This window comes from Hemiscyllium ocellatum, unplaced genomic scaffold (assembly GCF_020745735.1).
Source record: "Hemiscyllium ocellatum isolate sHemOce1 unplaced genomic scaffold, sHemOce1.pat.X.cur. scaffold_1397_pat_ctg1, whole genome shotgun sequence".
Classification (NCBI taxonomy): domain Eukaryota; kingdom Metazoa; phylum Chordata; class Chondrichthyes; order Orectolobiformes; family Hemiscylliidae; genus Hemiscyllium; species Hemiscyllium ocellatum.
In genome coordinates, this window is record NW_026867763.1 from 5,016 (window position 1) to 32,996 (window position 27,981).

The following is a 27,981-nucleotide window of genomic DNA, read 5'->3' on the forward strand; positions in this document are numbered from 1 at the left end:
GGTGGTATCGATGAAACAGACAGTGGAGAAAATGGCAGACATAGGGAGGGTTCTGTGGAACAGATGAATTTACAGACAAGATGGTGATAATGAAGCCTGAGATTTTTCTCATGTTCCTTGTCCAGCATTATTCCTACATCATGCCCTCAGGTTCTGAATTAAAGCCCATGAACTCCTCCCTGTGCTGTTTACTGTGAGTGATCTTACTGGCTGCAGGATTTACTGAAGGCTCCAGATCTCACTCTCCATCTCTCTCTGGCTGACCAACCGTCTTCAATGTGGTGATGGACGAGACAGGAATTGGGAATTGTGCTGAGTCAGGGACATCAGGAATACCTACAGGAGACAGAGAAATAGACAGAATGGGAAATTAGACTAATGCAATGAAGTCCCACAATGAACATAGAGAATGGCACTGAGTCCCACAGAGATATGGAAATTCCCAATCTCCATCCATGGCCTGTGCAGTTGCTTCCCTCTGGAGTGGGGAATGCTGTTGGCTCAGGATCTGGAGTAACTGCAAGAGTGAGAGGCACTGACAGAGGCAGCAATTAGAACCACACAGTGAGGGATATCACATGGAGAGAGACTGAGTGATATCAGCAGTGTGCTGGAAGGTGTCAGGATCACACAATGGTATCATTAGAAGTGGTTCTGACCAGTGAGCACTCAGGGAGGACTGAGCTATTTCATTGGGATAGGCTCCTCTGGTACCAGGATTATGCAGTGTGCTATAAACAGACACAGATGAGGAGGGGGACAGGTCTCAGGTGAATGGAAATTCCCAAGACCAAAGAGAAAGGTTGAAATATTGGAACACCATGGAGATGTGGATGAAGACCAACAGAAAGAAACAGTAAGGGACTGAGTTTAATTAAAATACGACATTATCAAATAGATTTGTGACAGGAAATTATTGGTTAAAATAAAGTAAATGCCATTTCCGCCCCTTACAATTCCTCATACACCACAAGTGACATCACTTTCGTCCCTCACATCATCGCTGATGTCACACACTCAGTGACTGCCGCTCCCCCCCCACTGCCGTGTTTGCCAACACTTCCGTCCCCACCAACACCACTAACCTGCATTCTGCTGACACCACTCCCAGGTCCCACCGTCACCATCCCCGCCCGCAGAACCCTGAGGGGAACACCACACCTGTCCATGACTCCATCCCCATTCCCCCTAACACCACACCCACACCAGTTACAGGCACCGTCGCCGCCCCCAGCTCCACACCTACGCCTGGTCCCAGCTCCCACTCCTGCCGAGTTTTCACCATTCCCCCTGACCTCCCCCCTCACTGAGGACGAATGATCAGTCCTCAGCAAAGGCCTCATCTTTATCCCTCTCCGTCCACACATCAATTAATTTAATACACACCGTGACGTCGAACGCTCCTTCCACCGCCTCCGCCTCAAAGCTTACTTTTACAATGAACACTTCCACCTATTTTCTGAGAACCCCTTTTCCGGCCTCCAATACACTCCATCCACCTGGACACCCCGCGCTGGCCTATCACCTGCCTTCGATCTCTTCATTTCCAACTTCCACCGACACATTAACTGCCTCAACCTATCTACCCCCCCTCTCCCACTCCAACCTCTCACCCTCACAACGCCCAGCCCTCCACTTCCTCTGCTCCAATCCCGACCTCACCATCAAACCAGCAGATAAAGGGGGTGCAGAGGTAGTCTGGTGCACTGACCTCTACACCGCTGAAGCCATCATGCCAACTCAAAGACACCTCCTCCTACCACCCCCTTCACCATGACCCACCTCCCATCACCAAACGGTCATCTCCCAAACGGTCACCGCCCGGTTCTACCTCCTTCGCAAGATCCACAAGCCTGACCACCCTGGCCGACCCATTGTCTCAGCATGCTCCTGCCCCACCGAACTCATGTCTGCCTACCTCGACATTTTCCTATTCCCCCAGTTCATGAAATGTCCACATACGTTCGAGACACCACCCACACCCTCCACTCCTCCAAGACTTCCGTTTCCCTGACCCCCAATGCCTCATCTTCACAATGGATATCCAATCCCTCTACACCTCCATCCACCATGACCAGGACCTCTAAAGCCCTCCGTTTCTTCCTCTCCCGACATCCACAACAGTACCCTTCCACCGATACTCTTATTCGTTTGGCTGAACTTGTCCTCACCCTTAACAATTTTTCCTTCAAATCCTCCCACTTCCTCCAGACCAAAGGGGTAGCAATGGGCACCCGCATGGGCCCCAGCTATGCCTGTCTCTTTGTTGGCTACGTAGAACAGTCCATCTTCCGTCGTTACAATGGCACCACTCCCAACGTCTTCCTCTGCAACATTGATGACTGCATTGGCACCACCTCGTGCTCCCTCAAGGAAGTTGAGCAATTCATCAACTTCACCAACACATTCCATCCTGAACTTAAATTTGCCTGGATCATCTCTGATACCTCCCTCCCCTTCCTGGACCTCTCCATCCCCATTAATGACAACCGACTTGACACTGACAATTTTTACAAACCTTCCGACTCCCACAGCTACCTAGATTACATAACTTCCTACCCTACCGTTTGCAAAATTCCCAACCCCTATTCCCAATTCCTCTGCCTCCGCCGTACCTGCTCCCAGGTGGGCCAGTTCCACCACAGAACACACCAAATAGCCTCCTTAATTAGAGATCGGATTTTCCCTTCCCACCTGGTAAAAGATGCCCTCCAACGCATCTCGTCCACATCCCGCACCTCCGCCTTCAAACCCCACCCCTCCAACCGTAACAAGGACAGAATGCCCCTAGTTCTCACCTTCCACCCTACCAACCTTCCCATAAACCAAATCATCCGCCGCCATTTCCACCACCTCCAAACTGACCCCACCACCAGTGATATATTTCCCTCCCCACCCCTCTCCACTTTCCACAAAGACCATCCCTGCGTGACTACCTGGTCAGTTCCACGCCCCCCAAAAACCCACTCTCCCTTCCTGGCACCTTCTCCTGCCACCGCAGGTATTGCAAAACCTGCGCCCACACCTCTCCCCTCACCACCATCCAAGGCCCCAAAGGAGCCTTCCACATCCAACGTTTTACCTGCACATCCACCAATATCATTTATTGTATCCGCTGCTCCCGATGCGGTCTCCTCTACATTGGGGAGACTGGACACCTCCTAGAAGAGCACTTTAGGGAACATCTCTGGTACACCCGTTCCAATCAACCCCACCGGCCTGTGACCCAACATTTCTACTACCCCTCCTACTCTGCCGAGGACATGCAGGTCCTGGGCTTCCTCCATCGCTGCTTCCTCACCACCCGACGCCTGGAGGAAGAACGCCTCACCTTCCGCCTCGGAACACTTCAACCCCGGGGCATAATTGTGGACTTCACCAGTTTCCTCATTTCCCCTTCCCCCATCTCACCCCTCCTCCAGCCTTCCAGCTCAGCACCGCCCTCATGACCTGTCCTAATGGCCTATCTCCCTTCCCACCTTATCCACTCCATCCTCATCTCTGACCTCTCACCCCCATCCCCACCCCCATTCACCCATTGTACTCATTGCTACCTTCCCCCATCCTCCACTCTGACCTAGCACCTTCTTCCCCACTCCATTCACCTATTGTTATCTATGCTACTTTCTTCCCATTCCCACCCTCGCTCATTTATCTCTCCACTCTGCAAGCTCCCCGCCTCTGTTCCTGAGGAAGGGCTTTCGCCCGAAACGTCGATTTTCCTGTTCCTCGGATGCTGCCTGACCTGCCGTACTTTTCCAGCACCACTCTAATCTAGACGCTGGTTTCCAGCATCTGCAGTCCTTGTTTTTACCTTATTGAAGGAGGAGATTACCGAGATAAGGCATATTGTAGACACTGAATAAAGTTACAGGGGTTGGGATGGTCATCTGGAATGCAGTACATTTCAAATATGTGTAGGGACTATCGGGAAGGGAGGAGGTTACAGCCATAGGATCTGTTACAGGAATTAAAAATTATTGAAGACACTGGACTACAAGACATGCCATAGATACAGTATTGCGGAGTAGTGAGCTTTAATATAACAGAAGTTGCATTGGGGCGGTGATTGAGTCCGAGGTGTGCGTGTACTGTGCTCGCCTCCAGCACTGTATCTATGTCATGATGTGTTAACAAATGTTTGGAGCTCTCTCATTGTTCTTTGCTCTGTGCACTGTGGGGGGCCTTACCTCACTACAGGATTTATTGAAGGCTCCAGATCTCCCTGCCCTTTGTCTCCCTCTGGCAGACCAACTGCGTTCAATGTGGTGATGGACAATCCACCCCGCAGCTGGGAAGGCTATTGAGTCAGGACTTTCCTGAGTACCTACAGGAGACAGAGAAATAGACAGAATGGGAAATTAAACAGATGCAGTGATGGTTACACATGGAGAATGGCACTGAGTCCCACAGAGATCTGTAAAATGGAGCGATATTAAGTAATAGTCCCACATTGCTGGAAGATGTCAGGATCACACAGTCATGTTGGAAGAATGGGTTTAGCTTCATGATGCCCTTGTATCAGTCCTCAGGGATGAGCAGATGAAGTGATGCCCTAGTGCTATTATTGTGAGAGAATGTATCCAAAACCTCAGCTAATGTTCAGGGGAGACAGGTTTGAATCCCGCCATCTGAAAAGGAGACATTTGAAATCAATCATTTTAAAAACAATTATTAACAATCCACTAATAAGTATGAAACCATTCCTGTAGTACAACAAATCCAAACACTTGTCCTTTAGATACGAACATCTGCCCATCCTGTCCTGGTCTGCATGATAATACCCACAGCAAAGTGTTTGCCTCTCAATTACCCTCTGAAATGGCCGAGCCAGTTACTCAGTTCAGGGGATTCTAGGATTGAGCAAGAAAGGCTGGTCAGTCAGAGACACCCACATCCCCTACCTGATTTTAAAATGAAAGCTACCAGGATGGTCCCCCTGGAACTGTGCTGGGACCTGTGCCCTGGCCAATCATGTTGGTAGGTTATTGGATAGGGCATTAAACTGGCAGAGAGGATGCAGGTGAAAGGAGGTTTCCAAATCCAAAGGGAAAAGGTGAAGCAATGGAACAGCATGGGAATGTGGCTGAAGACAAACAGAAAGGAACAGGATGGGACAGAGTTAAACTAAAATTGTACATCAGCAAATAGATTTGTGACAGAAAATTGTGGAAGAGAGGATATTATTTTTTTTTTGAATGGACAATGTTGCTGCAATAAGGTGAATGGATTTGTGACACAGATATAAAAGTGATTTAGACACCAGGGAGACATGGATACAGGGTGAACAAAAATATTCAGTGGTTCGTAATCCTGTGCAAACTCAGGCAAAATGGGTAACGCTAACAATAATGGATAACAAAGGCATTACAGAGAAAGCATTTGGCCGCAGATCATGAAGTAGAGTCAGTCTGAATGTAAACTCTGCCTACTACTTGCCAAGGACACAAGCAGCAGTTTTAGCCACCAGACAGCATTCCATTGCTCATCACTGCATTAAACAGGAACTCATTGGAATTTTTTAACAAAGGTATTGTGATAATTTTGGAAAACTTCAATATTTGTATAATCTGGGACAATCACACGGACAACATTGATATTGGAAGTGGAGTTCGGTTAATTTTTTTTCAGTGTTTCTTTGAAAAACACATTGTGCAACTGTTAAGGGACATAACTATCGCAGAGCGACCATGTAATGAAACTTAGTGAATGAGTAATGTCACCTGCAGAGATCCTTCGGGAAATTGTGATGAAGTACAGTTTAAAGAAATATAAAGTTTTAAAGTGAATCACAGAAAGAACAAGCTACAACTAGAGTTTGAGAGGAAAACTGACCAAGGTAAACAGGCTAAACAGACTGAAATATGTGTCTGAAAATGAACAGTGGAAAACATTTGTAGGAACAATGCAAAGTACTCAACAAAAGAACGTTCGATTGAAAAAGTAAAATCCTCAGCAAGAAACTCCCACTGATCCCTCACTCAGGACAAAAGGGATCATACTAGATTATGAGGCTGAGAAGATCACCATAAAGTCCTGAAGTGAGAGTGTGTTTTAGGAGTAAATGTTCATGGATTGCAATGGGTCTGCTCACAGGAGCAGGGCTGTGGGAAGGGGAACCTTGGTCAGGGTTCATTGACACAATAGGAACAGGGAGAGGTGAAGGTGGGAGGTGGTGAGAGTGTTATAGAGAGTGGTCAGGTCTAGAATGGTGTTACAAAACCAGTACGGATTGCTGCAGCTGGACTTGTTTCCAGAGGTACGGAAGTGCATAGGTCTTTTTATTTATTCATTCGTTGGATGTAGTTGTCACTGCCTGGACGAACATTCTTTGACCCGACTGCTAATTACCTAGAGGGTAGCTCAGAGTCAGCCATATTGCTGTAGGTCTGGATCAGATTCCTAAAAGGAGGTAAGTGAACCAAATGAGTTCTTCTTACTGAACAACAATATTTTTATGATAGCCTCACCAATGTATTTTACAGATGCACCATTACATGCCAACTCTTACTCTGAATGCTCTCCCCAATGAAGGTAAACATCCCAAATGTCTGATTCACCAGCCTGTCTACCTGTGACAACATATTCAAGCCAATTTTGTATCCGGTTCACTAGCTCCTTCTGAATGCCATATCCTTTTACACTGATCTGAGTTTATCACCCAGTATACCAGACAGAACACAGAACGCAGAACAGTACAGCCCAAGACCCTTCGGCCATGATTTCATGCCAACCTTTTATCCAACTGTAAGAACAAAGTAAACTACATACCCTTCATTTCACTATTATCCACATGTTATCCAAGAGTCTATTAAATGTCCCGAATGTGTCTAATTTTACTACCACCACTGGCAGTGCATTCCAACCACCTACCATTCTCTACCCGCTTATCCATCCTCCATTCACCTTAAAATTATACCGCCTTGTAATAACCATTTATTCCATAGGAGGAAATGTCTCTGACTATTCACTCTCTCTCTGTGCCTCTTATCAACTTGTTCACCTCCACAAAGTCAGCCCGCTCCCTTCTTCACTCCAATGAAAAAAGCCTTAGCTCCCTCAACCTTTCTTTGTAAGAACTGCCCTCCAGTCCAGGCAGCATCCTGGTAAATCTCGGGTGTACGCTCGCTAAAACTTGCACATCCTTCCTGTAAACAGGGGACCAGAACTGAACACAATATTCCAAGTGTGGTCTCACCAGGATGCTATAAAGATGCAGTAACACCTCACGGCTCTTACAATCAATCCCCTTCTTAGGGAAGCCAACACAACATATGCCTTTTTAACAACCCTACCAATGTGCGTGGCTATTTTGAGGGATCAATGGACATGGACCCCATGGTCTCTCTGTTCTTCCACACTGCCAAGCATTCTGCCTTTCACCCTGTATCCTGCATTCAAATTCCACCTTCCAGAATGAATCACTTCACATTTTTCCAGATTGGACTCCATCTGCCACTCCCAGCCCAGCTCTGCGTCCTGTCAATGTCCCACTGCAACCTACAACAGCCCTCCACATTCCCCATCACTCCATCAACCGTCATGCGATTGGCAAACGTACTAACCCACAATCCGAGTCATTGACAAAAATCACAAAGAACAGAGTGCCAGAGCCGATTGTTACAGAACCCCACTGGTCACTGAGCTCCAGGCTCAATACTGTCCATCTGCTGCCACCCTCTGTCTTCTCTGGGCCATCCAATCCTGTATCCAGACAGACAGATTTCCCTGTATCCCAATCATCCTTCTTTTCTGCATGAGCCATCATCGTATTCTGTCATATCCTCAAAGAATTCAATAAGGTTTGTGAGGCATGACCTGTCCCTCACAAACCCATGCTGACTGTCTCTAATTAGACCATAGAACATGGAACAGTAGAGCACAGAACAGGCCCTTCAGTCCACCATGTTGTGCCGACCATTGATCCTCATGTATGCACCCTCAAATTTCTGTGACCATATGCATATCCAGGAGTCTCTTAAATGTCCCCAATGACCTTGCTTCCACAACTGCTGCTGGCAACGCATTCCATGCTCTCACAACTCTGTGTAAATAACCCGCCTCTGACATCCCCTCTATACTTTCCTCCAACAGCTTAAAACTATGACCCCTCATGTTAGTCATTTCTGCCCTGGGAAATAGTCTCTGACTATCGACTCTATCTATGTCTCTCATTATCTTGTATACCTCAATTAGGTCCCCTCTCCTCCTCCTTTCGTCCAATGAAAAAAGTCTGCTCTCAGTCAACCTCTCCTCATAAGATAAACCCTCCAGTCCAGGCAGCATTCTGGTAAACCTCCTCTGAACCCTCTCCAAAGCATCCACATCTTTCCTATAATAGGGTGACCAGAATTGGATGCAGTATTCTAAGTGCGGTCTAACCAAAGTTTCATAGAGCTACAACAAGATCTCACGACTCTTAAACTCAATCTCTCTGTTAATGAAAGCCAAAACACCATATGCTTTCTTAACAAACCTGTCCACTTGGGTGGCCATTTTAAGGGATCTATGTACCTGCACCCCAAGATCCCTCTGTTCCTCCACACTGCCAAAAATCCTATCCTTAATCCTGTATTCAGCTTACAAATTCGACCTTCCAAAATGCATCACCTCGCATTTATCCAGGTTGAACTCCATCTGCCACCTTTCAGCCCATCTCTGTATCTTGTCAATGTCCCGCTGCAGCCTACAACAGCCCTCTATACTTTCAACGACACCTCCAATCTTTGTGTTATCTAAAAACTTGCTGACCCATCCTTCAATGCCCTCATCCAAGTCATTAATAAAAATTACAAACAGTTGGAATGCTACGAGTGATTGCGGAGTTTACAGGGATAAGGTTGTTGGTAGGACAGGGCTCCATTACACAGACAGGGACTGTTTTTGGCAGCTGAGTAGGTTACAGAGATAAAGAGTTTTGTAACATCTGGCGGAACAAACTGAGATATGGAGGGTCATCGTGACTGAAGATGTTTAAAGATCTAGGAAGGCTTAGGCTCTGGGGGTTATTTAGACATGGAGGCTGTGGAATCTGGATTCGTTTTTGAGAGATTGGGGTGGCAAGTTTGGTTGGAGACAGTTTCACAGATAAGGGAGCATAGCACAAACAGGAGGAAGTTCCTGCGGTAGGGAGGGTTCGAGTGGAGAGTGATGTTTACACAGATAGGGATGTAAGAGCTGGAGAAGGTTATGGAGATGCGTAACTGGATGGAGATACAGGAGGAGCTTACATTGACACGGTGGGTGATAGTGACGGGAGAATGTTACATAGTTAATGAGTCTTGTAGGAACAGGACCGGGTGAAACACAGGCATTGGAGTGGGATCTACAGATCGGGAGTGTAGCAGGGACCTGACAGGATAACACAGATAGGGATGCTGGTAGGGACTCCACAGACTGATGGCGTTTTAGGGACTGGAAGAGGTTATGTGCACAGGGAGGGCTGTAAGACTGCAGGAGCTCATAGAGAGTTGAAGATTTGGAGCAGTTCACAGAGGGAGGGTTCTCCAACAGGAGTAGGTTACAGACAGTGAGGGTTGTGTAGACTGAGAAAGTTAAAGAGAGGGGGAGTTTTCAGGTCCGGAAGAGATTACACTGACAGGGACAGTTGAAGATACTGAACAAAAAAGAACATGGAGAAGATTACACAGATAGGGAGGGATGTTGGGACTGAAGGTGAATACACACACGGAGGGTTGTATTGTTAGGCGGAGCTTAGAGGGATAGGGACTGGTGTCGGGATTTACACAGATAAGGAACGTTGTGTTTTTGGAGAAGGTTACACTGATGCAGACAGTGTTAGGGAGTGTTTAATGGACTACAGAAGAGCTCAGAGAGAATGTATTATGGGGAGTGGAGGAGATTACAGACACAGAGATGGCTGTCGGTTTGAAAAGAGTTTCTACAGATCCTCAGTGCTGTAAGGCTGGAGGGAGGTTACAATAATAAGGGTTACCTACACTTAATGACTTCTTTGATATGGAGAAAGTCTCAGAATGGGATTGTCAAAAGGAAATATAGACAGTTCAGATGAGTTTACAGAGATATAAATGTTTTTGGGGGTTTCAGGATGGAACAGTGATTGGGAGTGATGTAACGAATGGCAATAATTTTAGGGATTACTCTAAAGGCAGGAAGTGGTGACAGCCATATCGATTGTGGTAAGGACTGGAGAAGCTTACCTCGCCAAGGAGTGTTTTAGAGACTGTTGGAGACTCCACATATAAGGAGAGTATTGGGGATGGTTGACAGGACTGGGCAATAACCTGAATAGAATCTCCACAGTGTGGAAAAAGGCCATTTGGCCCAACAAATCCACATCAACCCTCTAAAGAGCATTCTAACCAGACCCATCCCTCTCCCTGTCCATTAAACACTGCCTTTCTCGTGGTGAACTCACCTAAACCACACTTGCCTGAATACTACAGTGAATTTCTGATGGCCAATCCACGTATCGTGCAAATGTTGGGCTATGGAAGGAAACCGGAGCACCCGGAAGAAACCCACACAGTCAGAGGGGAGTACATGCAAAGACCACACAGACAGTCGGCCAAGGCTGGAATTGAAGCCAGGTTCCAGGCACAGTGAGGCTGATTATACAGAGCACTGCAGAGATTGGACTAGGTCACAAGTTCACAAGGGTCTCTTGGAACAGGAGAAGGTTACATAGATGGTGTCCATGAGAGGGACTAGAGGGAGTTAACACAATAGGGAAGGTTGTGGATTCTCTCTACAATTAGAGGTAGGGACAGTTGGGGAAACTGGATGAAGTTAGGCATACTCAGAGTTGTACACACTGGGTGAGGTTACTGAGTTAGCAAGGATTCTATGGACTGACTAAGGTTATGGACAGATGCAGTTGTGGGAATGTGAATTGTTGCAACAATTGAGAGGATATTTCAGGCACATTGATGCTTTTAGTGGCTGCAGGATGTTCGAGAGCTAAGAAGGCTCGTCCTGACTGGAGGTGATCAGAGGTAAGAAACATTGTACTGATGGGAGTTAGTCACAGAGACAGAGAAGATTGAAGAGAGAGAGAGGGCAAGGTTACAGATCTCAGGAGCTTTCAGGTGGCTTCACAATGTTACACAAAGGGAGGGTTGGCAGGAAACGCTGTAGGAACTGGAGGACTCTGTACAGACAGTGAGGTGAAATGGATGGTGGAAGGTTAGAGGTAATGAAGGTGCTGTAGGACAGGATGGAGGAGTGCTGCTGGGACTGGACAAGGTTACAGTGACATCATGTGCTGGAGAGGCTGGAGGAAGGTACACAGGTGGGCAGGTCAGTAAGGGCTGGATGTTACAGACAGAGTGGGCTGTAGGTGCTGGACAAGATGACAAACGTAAGGATTTTTATAGTGTTTTGGTGATGGGGGTCATAACAGTTGGTTTCAAAGGCATTTTGGTAAAATATAAGGACAAGGCAGAGGTGAAGACGCCAAATTTGTGGAAGCCCCCTAATTGTTAGAATATCACTGTCACTGGGCATTATCACTATCACGAGACAGGATCTGGCAAACACAGACCGGGAGGAACTATTTGCAGTTGGGTTCATATTCAGAAAGAGGAAGTGCGTCAAAGTGATACAGGGAGAATTCAAGGCCAGTGTGTTCTGTGAAGAGTGATTGACAAAGGCAGTAACTCCAGTGAATACTGGTCAAGCGATATCCTGAGCTTGATAAAGGAAATACAATGCGATGAAAACAGGCAAAGACCGACCAACGTATAGAGAGTGCAAGGGGATCCTTAAAATGATGGGCAAATAATGGGCATGAAATATCCTTTTCAGATACTGTTAAGGAGAGGCCACAATGTGTTTTTTTGAGTACAGTTAGAGGAAGACGATTCCCAGGTAAACAGCGAGGCTTGTTAGAAACCAAAGGGACAATCCGTGCATGGAGCCAGAGGAAGTAGGTAAGGTCTTCAATGAAATCTTCCCATCTGTATTGACACAGGAGAAAGGCATTGTAGTCGGGGATTTCAGTGGGGATGGTGAGGTTTTAGAACATGATAAGATGAATAAGGAGGAGGTATTAAATGTTTTCACAGGCATAAAGGTGGAGAAATCCCCAGTGCCTCATGAAATGTATCCCAAGTTGCTATGGGAAGGAAGGCTGGAGTTTGCTGGGGCCCTGGTGTATATTTTTAATACTTTGCTGGCCACAGGTAAAGTTCTGAAAGACTGGAGGATCGCTAATGCGGTTCCTTTGTTCAAGAAGGGCAGCAGAGATTGGCCAGATAATTACAGAGCAGATAGTCTGACAGCGGGGGTTGGGGGGGGGCGGTTATTGGGAACAATTGTGAGGATGAATCGACACTTGCAAAGGCAAAGATCACCTCGGCAGCGTCATCACGGATGTGGTAGAGGACGATACTGTCTGAGGAATTCAGTTCAGTTTTTTTGAAATGGTGTCTAAAAATATTGATGAGGGCAGTGCAGATGATGTGGTTTACATGGACTTGAATAAGACGGTTGACAAAATCCCTCATGGAAGGCTGGTTCAAATGTAAAGAGCCACAAGGCAAGTTCGCAAATTAGATACAAAATTAGCGGATACACTTCTTCATGTTTGAAATTCTTTCACCAGTGGGTGTACCACAGGGATCTGTGCAGGAACCATTGCTGGTTATTATGTACACTAATAACTTGGATGTGAAAGCATAACTTGTGGGCGGCACGGTGGCAGAGCGGTTAGCACTGCTGCCTCACAACACCTGAGACCCGGGTTCAATTCCCGACTCAGGGTGCTCCGGTTTCCTCCAACAGTCACAAAGATGTGCGGGTTAGGTGAATTGGCCATGCTAAATTGCCCGTAGTGTTAGGTAAAAGGGGTAAATGTAGGGGTATAGGTGGGTTGTGCTTCGGCGGGTCGGTGTGGCTGCAGTCTGATATCGATCAGATGATAAACTGAGCAGAGTAATGGCAGATGTAGTTTACTTCTGATCACTGTGAGGTAATGCACTGTGGGAAGTCTCATAAGTGAAGGATATACATCATGAATGGTAGGTCCACCTGGAGTACTGAGGAACAAGGGACCTTGGTGGACAAGTCTCTGGATGTGTGAAGTTGTCAGCACATGTTGACAGGGTGGGGAAGACATCTGAACTGGGAGCAGGAGGGGGATCCACATCCTGGTGGGGCGAATTGTAGGAGCTGCTTGAGAGGATATAAACCAGTCTGGTAGGGTGTTGCATCTTAAACAGTCCTAAGGCCAGAAAGAAGATTGAGGCTGATGCACAAGTTAATGAGAACAATTTCAGCAGACAAGGCAAGCAAGAATATAGCAGGAAATGGGGAGAAACTGATGATTAACCTGCATTTATTTCAATACAACGGGCCTGACAGCTACGGAAGATAAACTGAGGGCATGGATTGGAACATGGGACTGGGACATTACAGTTATTACAGAAACAAAGCCGAGGGAGGGGCAGGGCTGTCAGCACATTGGTTCAAGGTGGAGATGCTACAGGAAGCATCAAAGGGTAGGCAAGAGAGGATGTGTGGTGGTGGGTTTTGATTGCATAAATCATCACAGCAAGATTTAGAGAGGATATTCCTGTGGGATTGCCCACTGAAGTTATGTTAGTGCAACTGAGAAATAAGAATGGGTCATCACTTTGATACGATTGTCCTACTGACCCCGAATAGTCTGTGGCAGACTGAGGAACAAATATATCAGGAGATCTCAAATATCAATCAGAATAATAGGGCTGTTATGGTTGGGGTTTTTCAACTTTCCAAACCTAGACTGGGACTGCCAGTGTTCAGCATTTGCAAGGGAGCAATTTGGTAATTATGTTCAAGAAATTCCCAAACAATATGTAAATGGTCTGAAAAGAGAAAGGGGCAAAGCCTGACCTTCCCTTGGGAAACAAGGTCGGGAAAGGGACTGATGTGTGAGTGGGAATGCATTTTGCCAAAATGACCACAATTCTCTTAGCTTAAGAATAAAGATGGAAAAGAACAGGTCTGGTCCACAAGTTCAAGGTATGAAATGGGACCAGACCAATCTTGACAGTATTAGACAGGAACTTTCAAAAGGTGATCAGGGAGTCTATTTGCAGGGAAAGGGAAGTCTGGCAACTGAGAATATTTTAAAAGTGAGATAAATTGAGCGATTAGCACCAGCATGTTCCTGTTTGTGTGCAGCTCAATGCTGACAGCATTCGGAAACACTGGCTGTCTATTGGACAAGGAAAAAGGGCATATTTCAGGTATCGCCAGCTGGATCAAGGGAATGCATGAGGATCAAGGGGCTGTAGGGATATACTTTGGGTGGAAATCAGGAATGCAGAAAGGGTACATGAAATAGCCTCGGCAGGAAAGGATAGGGAGAATGCAAAAGTGATTGTATAACTATATTGAGTAAAAGTGTAACTCGAAACAAAATAGTGTTCCTTAAGGATCAATGAGATCATTGATGTGTGGAACCGCAGGATATGGCTAGACTTTAAACACATTTTGTGACTCCAGAACTTACTGTTGACAAAGACTGGGGAACTCAGGGAACAAGAGTAATACGTTAGACCATATTTGGAGTTTGCTGCAATTCCAGTATCCCGCTATAGGAAGGAGGTTGGGAAGCTTGAAAGTGTTCAGAAAAGATTGACAAGATGTTGCCGGGGTTGTTGCTGAATAAGCTCGGGCTATTTTCACTGGAGCATCAGAGACTGAGGGGTGATCTGACAGAGGATTATCCATGAGGGATATGGATTGGGTAAGCATTCAAGGTCTTTTACCAGGGGTTGGGGAGTCCAAAACTAAAGGGCATATGTTTAAGGTTAAAGGGGGAAAGGTTTAAAAGGGACTGAAGGGTCAGCTTTTTTATGCACACGGTGATGTGTGTATGGAATGAGCTGAGGGAGAAGGTAACACATACTGAAACTATGACAACATTTAAGGGATGGATGGGTATGTGAATAATAAGGGTTTAGATGTACATAGGCCAAATGCTGATAAATGGGATGGACTTATTTAGATCTTCTGGTCAGCATGGATGAGTTGGATCGAAGGGTCTGTTTCCCTTGTACATCTCTATGGCTTGAAAAGAGGGCATGTTATAGAAGAGGTGGTGCTGGACGTTTTAAAACACAAAGGTATGGAAAGCCCCAGGACCTGATTACATGTATCACAGGGCATTATGGGATGTTAGGGAAGGAACTGTGGAGCCGCTAACAAAGGTATTTGTACCAATGACAGCCATGTGTGATGGGCTGGAAGGCTGGAGGGTGACAGAGTGGACAGTGAAGGAGGTTTGCTAAGATTACAAAGGGATCTTGATGATATGGGTGAATGAGCTGAAAAATTGCAGATGGACTTCAATCTGAATAAATGCAATATAATGCACTTGGTAAAACAAACAAAGGTAGAGCCGATACAATTACTGTTCGGACCTCAGTTAGTGTTTTAGAGCAGAGGGACCTCCGGGTTCAGGTACATAATTCTTGAAGTTTGCATCACAGGATGGATAAGACAGTGCTTGGCATGCCTGACTATTGCTCAGTCCATTGAATGGAGAATTTGGGACGTCATGTTGAGATTGCACAGACATTGGTGAGGCCTGTTCTGCAATACTCTGTCCAGTTCTGGTCGCCCAGTTATAGGGAGGATATTATTAAGCTGCAGGGGATTCAGAAGAGATTTACCAGGACGTTGCTGGGTATGGAAGGCTTGAGTTCTGCAAAATGGCTGGACAGGCTGAGTCTTTTTTCACTCGAGCCTGGAAGTTGAGACGTGATGTTATAAAAGTAAATTTTAAAAAATAAGGTATATAGATCGATTTAATGGTAATTGTCTTTAACACAGGATGGGGGACTCCCAAGAGGAGGGACCACGTCTTAAAGTTTAGAAGAGAGCAATGTTCAAAAAAAGACATGGGGGCAAATTGTTCCACAGACGGTGTTTTGATTGTGGAATGAACTTGCTGAAGAAGGGTGGATGTGGGTACAATGACAACGTTTAAAAGACAGAGATACTAAACAAGTATTTAGCATCAGCTTTTACTGTGGAAAAGGATATGGAAGATATAGAATGTCGGGAAATAGATAGTGACACCTTGCAAAATATCCATATTACAGACGAGCAAGTGTTGATGGCTTGAAATGCATAAAGGTGGGTAAATTCCCAAGACCTGATCAGGTGTACCCTCGAACTCTGTGGGAAGCGAGAGAAGTGATTACTGAGCCTCTTGCTGAGATATTTGTATAATCAATAGTCACAGGTGAGGTGCCGGAAGACTGGAGGTTGGTTAATGCGGTGCCATTGTTTAAGAAGAGTGGTAAGGACAAGCCGGGAATTATAGACCAGTGAGCCTGACCTCGGTGGTGGGCAAGTTGCTGGAGGGAATCCTGAAGGACAGGATGTACATGTAGTTGGAAAGGCAAGGACTGAATCGGGATAGTCAACATGGCTTTGTGCGTGGGAGATCATGCCTTACAAACTTGACTGAGTTTTTTGAATAAATAACAATAAGGATTGATGAGGGCTGAGCGGTAGATGTGATCTATATGGACTTCAGTAAGGCGTTCGACAAGGTTCCCTATGGGAGACTGGTTAGCAAGGTTAGATCTCATGGAATACAGGGAGAAGTAGCTATTTAGATACAGAACTGGCTCAAAGGTAGAAGACAGAGGGTAGTGGTGAGGGTTGCTTATCAGACTGGAGGACAGTGACCGGTGGAGTGTCACAAGGATTGGGCCTAAGAATGGTGAATAGCCAAGGGTAAGGGAGTCCAAAACTTGAGGGTACAAACTGGAGGTGAGAGAGCAAAGATTTAAAGAGGGAGCTGAGGGGCAACATTATCCACAGAGGATGGTGCACAGACAGAACCTTGTGCCAGGGGGCACATGGGAGAAACAAGAACAATGACAACATGGAAAAGACCTTTGGGCAGGAACATGGAGAGGGGAAGGTTTGAAGAGCTAAGGGCCAAACGCAGGCAAATGAGACTCATTCAGTATAGGAAACATGGGCAGCATTGACGAGTTGGACCACAGGTTCTGTTTCCGTGCTGTATCACTCTGTATCCAGGTAAAGAGGATTATAGTACGGAAGTAAAGCATGTTGTGGACACTGAAACAAGTTATAGTGAAAGGGATGGTAGTCTAAAATGCAGTACGTTTCAAATATGTGGAGGGTCTATCAGGAAGGGAGGAGGTTACAGGGACAGGAACTGTTATAGGAGTTAAAAATGACTGAAGACACCGGTGCACAAGCCATGCCACACATAGAGTGTTGCAGAGTAGTGAGTCTTAGTACAGTGTTGGAGGGAGAACACAGAACAGAAAGATCCCAGGCAGCATTCACAACATCTCGTCGGAGGCCTGCTTTCCCCTCTGTTGCCCTGATGCTCACTAAGACAGCACCGGTCTGGATTGATAATTATGAACTCCCCATGCTGTCTCAGTGCAACGTAAGTTAATGTAGACGTGGTGATTCAGCCAGGGGTGTTTCTGTACTGTACTGTACTTACCCTCCAGCACTGTATCTATGTCATGTCATGTTAGATGATGTTTGGAGCCCTCCCATTGCTCCCTGCTGTGTACACTGTGAGTGAACTTACCTCACTGCAGGATTTATTGAAGGCTCCAGATCTCTCTGCCCTTTGTCTCTCTGGCTGACCAATCAACTTCAATGAGGTGTTGGACGAGACACCCAGCAATTGGGAAGTCTATGGAGTCAGCACTTTCCTGAGTACCTACAGGAGACAGAAAAATAGACAGAATGGGGAATTAGACTGATGCAGTGAGGTTTACACATGGAGAATGGAAATGAACCCCACAGAGATCTGGAAAATCCCACTCCATCCCTGGTCTGCGCTGTTGCATCTCTCTGGAATGGAGAATTCTGTTCGCTCAGGATCTGGAGTAACTGCAAGAGAGGGAGGCTCTGACAGAGGCTGCAATTAGGGATACCAAAGGGAGAGAGACTGAATGATATCACCAGAGTGCTGGAAGACCTCAGGATCACACAGTCATGTTGGAAGAATGGGTTTAGCTTCATGATGCCCTGGTATCAGTGCTCAGGGATGAGCAACCACTGAGCAGGCGAATTGATGACCGAGTGGTATTACTGCGAGAGAATTTATCCAAAACTTCAGCTAATGTTCAGGGGAAGTGGGTTTTAATCTCACCATAAATAATTTTAAAAATAATAATTAACAATCCATAAATAAATATGAAACCATTGCAGATGTTCAAAAACCCCAAACCCTTGTCCTTTAGATAAGGACATCTGCTCATCCTCACGTGGTCTGCACGACATCCCGACAGCAAAGTGTTTGCCTCTCAATTACCCTCTGAAATGGCCGAGCAAGTTACTCAGCTCAAGGGCAGCTCGGGCTGGGCAAGAAAGGCTGGTCAGCCAGAGATACCCACATCCCATACCTGATTTAATAAATAATCCATGAGGATGGTCCCCCTGGAACTGCGCTGGGGCCAGGGTTCGGGCCAATCATATCGGTAAGTTTATGGATGGGGCTTTCAACTGACAGAGAGGATGCCAGTGAAAGGAGCTTTCCAAATCCAAAGGGAAAAGGTGAAGAATGGGAGCAGTATGGGAATGTGGCAGAAGACAAGCAGAAAGGAACAGGATGGGACAGAGCTTAACTAAAACTGTACATCAGGGAATCGGTTTGTGACAGGAAATTATGGGAAAGAGTAAATTATGTTTTTTGAATGTCTCTTCAATAAGGTAGATTGATTTGTGACACCGAGATAAAAGAGGTTTAGACACCAGAGAGATGTGGTTACAGGGTGAACAAAAGGTGGACAGAAATAGTCAATGGATCACAACCTTGCGGAAATTCAGGCAAAATGGGTAACGCAAACAATAATGGGTAAGAAAGGCATTACAGAGAAAGCATTTGGTCTCAGATCATGAAGTGGAGTCAGTCTGAATGTAAATTCTGGCTACTACCTGCCAAGGACACAAGCAGAAGAACAGTTTTAGCTACCGAACAGCATTCCATTGCTCATCACTGCGTTACACAGGAACTCACTGGAATTTTTTTAAGAAACACATTGTGATAATTTTGGGAAACTTCAATATTCACATAATCTGGGACACTCACACTGACAACAGTGATATTGGAAGAGGAGTTCAGAGAATTTTTTTTCAGTGTTTTTTTGAATAACAAATTGTGCAATTGGTTAGGGATGTAACTGTCTCAGAGCGACCGTTGTGTGATCAAACTTAGTGGATGAGTAATGTCACCTGCAGAGATCCTCAGGGAAATTGTGATAAAATACAGTTTAAATAAATATAAAGTTTTAAAGTGAATCACAGAAAGGAAAAGCTACAACTAGAAACAAAAACAGCCAATTACTTGGGTTTGAGAGGAGAACTGACCAAGGTAAAGAGGCGAAACAGACTGAAATATGGGTCTGTAAATGAACAGTGGAAAATATTTGAAGGAACAGTGTAAATCACTCAACAAAATAAGATTCCATTGAAACAGACAAAACCTCAGCAAGAAATCCCCACCGGCCCCTCACTCAGGACAAAATGTATCATATTAGATTATGAGGCTTAGAAGATCACCAAAAATTACTTGAAATCCTGAAGTGAGATTGTGTTTTAGGAATAAGTTTTAAAGGGATTGCAAAGGATCTGCTAGCAGGAGGGCAGCAGTGGGAAGGGGAATCACTGTCAGGGTATAATGTCACAAAAGGAACAGGGAGAGGTGAAGGTGCTGGAGGTGGTGAGAGTGTTACAGAGAGTGGTCAGGGTGTTACAAAGCCAGTACGGATTGCTGCAGCTGTGGGGGTTTGCAGAGGTAGGGAGGGACATAGGTATTTTTATTTATTCATTCATGGGATGAAGGTGTCACTGCTAATTACCCAGAGGACAGCTCAGAGTCAGCCATCTTGCAGGGGTCTGGGGTCACATGTTAGCCAGACCAGGTTAAAATGTCAGATGTTATACACAAAAGGTCAGTGAACCAGATGTGTTTTTCCCACTGATCAACAATGCTTTTATAGTGGCCTGACCAATGTCTTGTACAGATACAACATGACGTCCCAACCCTTTCTCTTCATGCTCTGCCCAATGAAGGTAGACATCCCAAACGCCTGCTTCACCAGCCTGTCTCCCTGTGACACCACATTGTGTACCTGCATCCCTGGGTCTCTGACTGACAACACTACCCAGGGCCCGAACAGTAACTGTACAAGTCCCACCCTGGTTTGTTTAACCAAAATGGAACACTTCACATTTATCTTATTTAACTCCATCTGCTATTCTTCAGCCCACTCTCCCAGCAGTACTGTCCATCCTGCTGGATCATAGACAACCTTCTTCACTGTCCACTTTCCCACCAATGTCAGTATCACCCAAAAACCTTCCTTACCAGGAAACCAATATTCCCATCCAAACCATTTATCCAAATGACAAACAACAGTGGACCCACTACACCGCTGGTCACATGCCTCCAGTCAGAAAAACAACATGTCTCCCATCACCCTGTCTCCAACCATCAAGACCAATTTTTTGTCCAGTTGACTAGCTCCTCCTGAGTGCCATATCCTTTTACACTGATCTGAGTTTATTACTCAGTTTACACATATGACACGTAGAACACAGAAAAGTACAGAACAAGACCCTTCGGCCATGATGACATGCCAATCTTTTATCTGACCATAAGATTAAAAAAAAAGTGGCAGATAGAGTTTAATTCAGGGAAATGCAACGTGCTGCACTTTGGGAAAGCAAATCTTAATAGGACTGATACATGAAATGGTCAGGTCCTCGGGAGTGTTGCTGAACAAAGAGACCTTGGGGTGCAGGTTCATAGCTCCTTGAAAATGGAGACCCAGGTAGATAGGATAGTGAAGAAGGCGTTTGGTATGCATTCCTTTATTGCTCAGAGTATTGAGTACAGAAGTTGGGAGGCCATGTTGTGACTGTACAGCACATTGAATAGGCCACTGTTGGAATATTGCATGCAATTTTGGTCTCCTTACTATCAGAAAGATATTGGGAAACTTGAAAGGGTTCAGAAAAGATTTACAAGGATGATGCCAGGGTTGGCGGATTTGAGCTGTAGGGAGAGGCTGAACAGGCTGGGGATGATTTCCTTGGAGCTTCGGGAGGCTGAGGGGTGACCTTATAGAGGTTTACAAAATTATGAGGTGCATGGATAGGGTAAATAGACAAAGTATTTTCCCTGGGTTTGGGGAGTCCAGAACTAGAGGGCATAGGTTTAGGGTGAGAGGGGAAAGATATAAAAGAGATCTAAGGAGCAACTTTTTCACGCAGAGGGTTTTACGTGTATGGAACAGGCTGTCAGATGAAGGGTGGAGGCTGGTACAATTGCAACATTTAAGAGGCATTTGGTTGGGTATATGAATAGGAAGGCTTTGATGGGATAGGGACCGGGTGCTGGCAGGTGGGACTAGACTGGGTTGGGATATCTGGTCGGCATGGACGGGTTGGACCGACGGGTCTGTTTACGTGCTGTACATCTCTTTGAATCTAACTTCTATACCCTTCATTTTATTATCATCCATGTGCCTACCCAGAAGTATATTAAATATCCCTGATGCATCTGCTTTTACTGCCACCGCTGGCAGTGCATTCCACACAGCCACCACTCTGTATGCAACGACCCTACCTCTGAAATCTCCACTTAACCATCCGCTAATCACCCGAAAATTATACCCCCTGTAATAGCTATTTATATGAGCGTAAAAAATATCTCTTATTATTCACTCTGTGAATGCCTCTCATCACCTTGTTCACCTCTGCCAAGTCGCACCTCACCCTTCTTCACTCCAATGAGAAAAGCCGTAGTTCCCTCAACCTTTCTTCATAAGACATGCCCTCCAGTCCAGGCAGCATCCTGGTAAATCTCCTCTTTACCCTCTCTCAAGTTTCCACATCCTTCCTGTAATGAAGGGACCAGAACTGAACACAATATTCTAAGTGGGGTCTAACCAGGGCTGTAGAGAGCTGCAGCATAACCTCACCGCTTTAAAACTCAATCCCCAAACTAATGAAATCCCACAAAATATATCCCTTCTTAACAAGCCTATCAGCATGGGTGGCTACTTTGAGGGATCTATGGACTTGGACCCCAAGATCCCTCTGTTCCTCCACACTGCCAAAGATCCTGCCTTCTGCATTCAAATTCAATCTTCAAAATGAATGACTTCACACTTTTCCAGATTGACCTCCATCTGCCACTTCTCGACTCAACTCTGCATCCTGTCAATGTCCCGTTGCAATCTGGAACAGACCTTCACACTGTCAGCCACGCCACCAACCTTCGTGTCATTGGCCAGTCTACTAACCGACCCTTCCACTCACACATCCAACTTATTCATAAAATCACGAAGAGCAGAAGTGCTGTAATCACACCCTACAGAAAACCACTGGTCACTGAGTTCCAGGATGAATTATTTCCGTCTATCGTCACCCTCTGTCTTCTGTGGGCCAGTAATCCTGTATCCAGACAGACAGGTTTCCCTGTATCCCATGCCTCCGTATTTCCTGAATAAGCCATAAAGGTGTTTTGTCACATTCTTAAAAGATTCAATATGACTTTTAAGGCATGACCTGTCCCTTATACAAACATGCTGACTATCTTTAATCAAACTATGGTTTCCTCAGGAAAAATAAATCCTCTATCTCAGAATCCTCTCCAATAGTCTGCACACCACAGACATAAGACTGACAGATGTGCAATTCCCAGGATTATTCCTATTCCCTTTCATGAACAAGGGAATAATATTTTCCTGCCTCCAATCAACTGGTCCGACTCCAGTGGACAGTGAGGGTGCAAAGGTCATCACCAGGTGCGCAGCAACCCATTCCCTCGCTTCATGTAGTAACTTTGGACGCATCCAGTCTGATTCAGCGACTTATCTATCCTTATCTTTTACAAAATTCTCAGCACATCCTCCTCCTTAACATCCACCTGTTCACGTACATCAGCCTGTTTCACGCTGTCCTCACAAACAACAAGACCCTTCTCAGCAGTGAATACTGAGACATAGTTTTCATTAAAGACCTCCCCTACCTCCTGTGACTCCAGAGACAAGTTCCTTCCACTATCCCAGAGTGGCCTTATCCTCACTCTGACCATCCTCTTGTTCCTCACATAAGTGGAGAATGCCTCACAGTTTTCCTTAAGCCTTCCCAAGAAAGCTTTTTCATGCCGCCTTCTAGTTGCCCTAAGTCCATTCCTTGGTTCCTTCCTGGTACCTTCAGGGAATCTCTACAGTATGGAAACAGGCCATTTGGCCCAACACCTCCATATTAACCCTCCAAACAGTATCCAACCCAGCCCCATTCCCCCACCCTGTTACTCTCCATTTGCCCTGACTAATGCACCAAACTACCCATCCCTGAACACTATGGGTAATTTAGCATGTCTGAGTCACCTAATCTGCACATCTTTGGATGGTGGGTGGAAACTGGAGCACCTGGAGGAAACACACGCAGACACGGGCAGAATGTACAAACTCCCCACAGACAGTCGCCTGAGGCTCTCATCGAAATGGAGTCCGTGGTGCTATGAGGTAGCAGTGCTAACCACTGAGACACCGCGCCACCCAATGTAACTCTCTGGAGCCCTGCCTGATCCTTGCTTCCTCAACCTTAAGTTAGCTTCTTTCTTCCTCTTGACTAGATGCTGAAGTCCACGTGGACAACGCTAACTGCTCTGCCTTCATCTATCCCTTGTCCAACTCCGCAAAGAGTCAATCCAGTTTGTGAAATATGGTTTTTCTACTCACAAAGCCATGCTGACCATCTTGAATCAGCCTTTGCCTTTGTAAATATACATAGCTCCTTTCTCTCAGAATCTCCTCCAACAACTTCCCCATCACTGGGCACACTGGACTGCAATTTCCTGGTTTTTCCCTGCAGTCCTTAAGTGATGCAACAGCCTTAGCCTCCCTCCAGTCTTCCGGTACCTCACTGTGTCTGTTGATAATATAAATATCTCTGTAAGGGACACTGCAATCTCTTCCCTAGCTTCCCACAATATTCTAGTATCGACCCAATGAGCTACTGAGGATTGATCTACCTTTATTTGTTTTAAGATTCCAGCACTTTCTCTTCTCTGGTGAGGATTCTTTCCAAGACATCGCTATTTATTTCCCCAAGTTACCGAGCTTCCATATCTTTCTCCACAGTAAATACTGACAAGGCTGTTTGGTCTAATATCTCACCCATCTCCTCTGGTTCCACACATGGGTGACCTTTTGATCTGTAAAGGGACCCTATTCTCTACCAAGTTACTACTTAGCCCTTATTAAAACTTGTGTAAAGGCTTCTGATAATTCAAATACACCACATCCCCCACACCACTACACCCCTCCTACACCCTTACAACTCTGCCATTTGTATTCACACAGACAAATTAAATCCAACAGGCTCAGGAACAAATTCTCTTTTATCAAATGTGTCTCTAAATGGCCAGTTATTGTATACTGACTTATCCTTTCTAACAATGTCAGTATGGTCCCGACTTACTGTCAGGGGAGGTGGAGTAGGTTGTGGTTGAACCCATTGAAGTTTAGATAATGAGAGAGAAATGGAATGAACCATCCAAGATTCTGAGGGGCTCTGATCGGGCAGATGCTGAGAAGTTAGAAAATAGAACAGTAGAGCACAGCAACAGGCCCTTCGGCCCACCACGTCTATGCTGTCCATGATGCTATTCTAACTCATACAATCTGCCTGCACATGGGCCCATATCCCTCTATTCTCTTCCCGTTCATGTTTCTGCCTAAATGCCACTTCAAACCTTTACTCACATTTCTGCTTCTACCACCTCCCTCAGTAACATCCACTCTACGTAAAAAAACACTTTCCCTCACACACCTCATTTAAACTTTCTCTTGTTCACTTTAAACCTCTGCTCTCTAGTATTTGAAACTTACACACTGGAAAAGAGATTCTGACTATCTACATTATCTATCCCTGTCCTAACGTTATATCCCTGTACCTGGTCACCTGTCAGCCTCTGATACCCTCACAAATCAATCCAACTTTGTTTAAATTCCTCTTACACACCTAACATACCCTTAAAAACCCAAACATAGGCAACGTGCTGATAAACACCTTTTTTACCCTCTCCAAAGCCTCCCCATCCTCCCTATTGTGTGGAGATGAGAACTGCACACAGTTCTCCAAATGTGACCAAACAAACGTTTTATACAATTACAGCATCAGATGCAAACCACTACACCCAATGTTGTGACCGATGAAGGTCAGTGCTCCATTTGCTTTCCTTTCCATCTGAAACAATGGATATTTATTCGTACACAGCATTTGATCTACAAATATGATATGATGTTATAGAAAACTACCTCGCATACAATCCAGGATTCTATCCGTTACAGCACTGATACTCACTGCTGTATCAGTCGGCATGGAGATCACACCACTGTCACACACAGGTACTGTACAGCCCTTGCTACAAGTACATCTGAATCCAACGTGGGCGGCACGGTGGCACAGTGGTTAGCACTGCTACCTCACAGCGCCGGAGACCTGGGTTCAATTCCCGACTCAGGCGACTGACTGTGTGGAGTTTGCACGTTCTCCCGTGTCAGCGTGGGTTTCCTCCGGGTGCTCCGGTTTCCTCCCACAGTCCAAAGATGTGCGGGTTAGGTGAATTGACCATGCTAAATTGCCCGTAGTGTTAGGTAAGGGGTAAATGTAGGGGTATGGGTGGGTTGCGCTTCGGCGGGTCGGTGTGGACTTGTTGGGCCGAAGGGCCTGTTTCCACACTAAGTCTAATCTAATCTAAATCTAAAAAAAAACACTTCTGTTGCCATTTTCAGGGAGTTGCTGACTTGCACCAAGATCCTTCCGTAGATCAATATCCCTCAGTATGCTGACTTCCTTCTTGAATTTGACATCATCTCACACTTGTCCAGAATAAACTCAATTTGCCATTTCTGTCTATCTCTCCGAATGTTCTGTAACCTCCTGCAGATTTTAATGAATCAGGGAAACAAGGGTTTTGTGGAAAAGGCAGGAAAGTAGAGTTGAACAGTATCAGATCAGCCATGATCTGACTGAAGGGCACAGTATACTCAATGGGCCAAATGGCCTCATTCACCTGCTACATCTCATGGTCTGAGCACAAACTCAGTATGTCCTGCATAATATTATGGGTTTCTGCTCACAAAACTCCTTTACAATGGGATTATTGGATATTTATTCGTACACAGCATTTGATCTACAAATATGATATGATGTTATAGAAAACTACCTCGCATACAATCCAGGATTCTATCCGTTACAGCACTGATACTCACTGCTGTATCAGTCGGCATGGAGATCACACCACTGTCACACACAGGTACTGTACAGCCCTTGCTACAAGTACATTCAGTGTCCTGACTGTAACCACATTGACATTCCCATCACTGGTTGGTGCCTACAATAGAATTCCTGCTAACGGTTGCTGCTTCTTGCTTATTCTCAGCTCCACTTTTCATATTCAGATCCACATGACTGTCTCATTAATGCATTAACCTCATCCTTCCTTCACAACTTGTTGGCGTTTTGCCTAGTCTGCCTATTGGGACGAGATTAGTTTGGGATATCTGCTCAGCATGGATGGATTAGACCGAAGGGCCTGTTTCCATGCTGTACATCTCATTGACTCTAATGACTCTATCCCAACAACCCTTCAGTATTCACTTCCCAGTGATGATCAATCATCAGCTACATCTCCGGAATGACAGTTCCATCATATCTGTTCACTGTCATTCCATCTGCCTTATGGCGAATGCAGGGAGTCATTCCGCAGTAGTGGGGGATTGAACAGATGGGTAGAGATTGCAGAGATAGGGAAGCTTACAGGGACTCGAGGATGTTAGTGTTAAACAGAGTTACATCTGGTCAAGAACGTCAGTGGGACAAAGGGGTTTGGGGATTGGAGGAATTTACAGAGATACAGGGAGCTGGATTAGATTCTGGAGATAGTGATAGGGATGGAGAAAGGAAGAGGTAGGCAGACTGAGAGGCACAGACAGGGGGCTGTTTCATCTAGGAGAGTATTGTGTATACTAACAGAGATATGGAAGGTTGTCGTGACTGAAGACGTTTATAAATATAAGGTGGCTTCTAGGCTCTGGAGGCTACATAGATCGGAAGGCAATGGGGAATGCCAGGTTACTGGGTTGGAGACAGTTACACAGATGGGGAGGGTTGTACAAATTGAAGGAGGTTCCTGTGGTCGCGAGGGGTATGGTGTCGGGAATGAGGGTGAAATTTAACAAGATAAAGATCAAAGAATTAGAGATGGACAAGGAGATTACAATTTTTTCACAGCTAAGGAAGGGTGAGCTGGAGAAGATTACATAGGTAGGGACCGATGGAGAGGTTAAAGATAAATACATTGACATGGAGGATGGTGTTGTTGGAAACAGCTTACAGGGATAGACAGGACAGTCAGGGTTTACAGGGATGAAGGAATTGAGTATCTACTGCAGAAGTTTAGGAATTAGGATGTTAGGGATAGAAGAACCTGACAGAGACAGAGAGAATGGTGTGGAGATTCCAAACAGAGGAAGGATTATCTGGACTGGAGGATATTACAGAGATCACTAACACAGAATGGGCCAGGATTGATGCCTGCTATCCCCTGTGCTGTCACATTGAGGACCAGTACAGCAGAGGTGAAATCGGGACCCTCACAAGATGGTGGGAATGAAGCCTAGAATGTTGCTGTTCCTTGCCCAGCTCTCTATCTATGTCCTGTCTTCCAGGTCTGAATACAGAAGTCTACCACCTCCACCTTGTGCTGTTTACTGTGAGTGATCTTACCGGCTGCAGGATTGACTGAAGGCTCCAGGTCTCCCTCTCTCTATCTCTCTCTCTCTCTCTGGCTGACCAACCAGCTTCAATGAGGTGATGGATGAGACAGGAGTTAGGAACATCCTGATTACCTGCATGAGACAGAAATAGACAGAATGGAAAATTCGACTGATGTAATGAGGATAACACATGCAGAGTGGT

The 27,981-nt window shown here is 45.6% G+C and overlaps 1 long non-coding RNA gene across 1 annotated transcript; it reads right to left on the minus strand.

Moving 5' to 3' along the window:
* Positions 1–235: 235 nt before the first annotated feature.
* On the minus strand, positions 236–27,904 carry LOC132809912 (uncharacterized). Its single transcript, XR_009642628.1, has 4 exons — positions 27,790–27,904; positions 17,561–17,695; positions 4,191–4,327; positions 236–336 (listed from the first exon to the last, which is right to left on the minus strand). It is a non-coding gene; the product is annotated as an uncharacterized LOC132809912 (long non-coding RNA).
* Between the last annotated feature and the right edge of the window lie 77 nt (positions 27,905–27,981).